Here is a 1,752-nt window from a genome sequence, read left to right as displayed (position 1 = left end):
TTATTCAATTTTTGTAGGTCTCTATGAAAATAGATGGTGGTGTTTTATGCATATGTATGTTCATATGTGGAATTCTACTCTAAATCTGTGTCTGCAGTTCAATTTGTCCTATTTGCTGTTTTGCAACATTACAATACATCATTCCATTCTATTCTATATATTCTGATACATTGCAGTTTATGTTGTCAGTCACCCAATTACGTTGTTTCTGCTCTTTTTTTTTTCTCTTTTCCTTACCACAAACAAAGCTGCAATGTTTCCTTGCACATGCATTCTTTGCTTAGTTCATTTATTTAAGTTATAAACTAAGAATTGGCTTTGCAATACCATGGGGTTTTCATTCTTTGTATTTTTATTTTTTTCATTATTATGGGTACATAATATTTGTATGTGTTTATGGTGTGCACGGGATGTCTAGATATAGCATATAATGTGAATTAATCAAATCAGGGTAATTGGGTATCCAGCACCTCAAGCATTTACCTTTTCTTTGTGTTAGGAACATTCCAATCCACTCTTAGTTGTTTTAAAGTATACCCTAACTTATTGTTGATTGTAGTCACTTTGTTATGCTATCAAATATTGTTTATTCTATCTAATCATATTTTTGCACCCATTAACCATCTCCACTTTATCCCCCACTCCCTGTTAACCTTCCCAGCCTCTGGTAACCATCATTCTACTGTCTCTCTCCATCAGATTAACTGTTTTTAATATTTATCTCCCACATATGAGTGACAACATGTGAGATTTGTCTTTCTACGCTTGGCTTATTACACTTAACATAATGTTCTCCAGTTTGTCAGGGGGTTTTTACATGGATGAGACAAAATTAGACTCCAAATATTGCTGTAGTAACTTTTGTTCATGGTATATACTCATTTTTAAGTTTTTTTGCCAACTTTCCAATGCTACTTGTCATTTTCTTTGCTTTTGTTTGTTTGCATTTTTGTTTAAAAGGCATAAATTTCCCTTTGATACATTTTATAACCAAGTTGCACTCCTACATACCATCCATTCATGTGTTTTGCCCAACTTTCTCTGGGGATTTTTTTCTTTTGCTTTGTTCTACACAAAGAGTCAATATATTCGTGTGTATGTGTGTGTGTGTGCTCATATATTTCCTTCCAGTTTTTAGTTATATTTTTTCTATTCGTATAACATCTTTTGAAGTATAAAGTATTGAATATTTGATTTAATTTTCTTTAGTCAGAAAAATTTACATTTTTAATGACAGCAGGGATAATATGTGTCTTGTTTTTCAGTTTCTAGTGCTTATAGTAGCCTCCAAAAAAAATTAAGTATGTAAAAAATATTTTCATTAATAAAATAAATGCATTAGCTTATATCTTTATAATAATTTTACTAATTTTTTAACATTTATGTTATTAACTTACTGGGTTTTATTTTTGCAAATGGTGTGAAGCGGAAATATTTCCCCCAATTGGATATCCAGTCTTATACAATTTTATGGATAAAGAATCATTTCCCTACAGCTTTGTAACATCACTTCCATCACATACAATTTCATTTTTCAAAGAAAAACTGCACTGGACAAGTTAAACAGGCAAGGGAGACTTTATTCAAGACTGTTTCAATAGGGGTCAAATTTACATCAGTAGGGAGAGTCATGGAATCCAACTCCTGTGGGGGGGAATAAAAGGCATACACAAAGAGTGCAATGCGCACCACCTGAAGGATGGACATATTTGAAACTCGGACTTGGGGGGGAGGGGGGAGCAAGGGCAACAT

The sequence above is a fragment of the Propithecus coquereli genome, unplaced genomic scaffold, assembly GCF_000956105.1.
Source record: "Propithecus coquereli isolate 6110/MARCELLA unplaced genomic scaffold, Pcoq_1.0 Scaffold547, whole genome shotgun sequence".
Taxonomy (NCBI): domain Eukaryota; kingdom Metazoa; phylum Chordata; class Mammalia; order Primates; family Indriidae; genus Propithecus; species Propithecus coquereli.
This window is presented reverse-complemented; position numbering follows the sequence as displayed.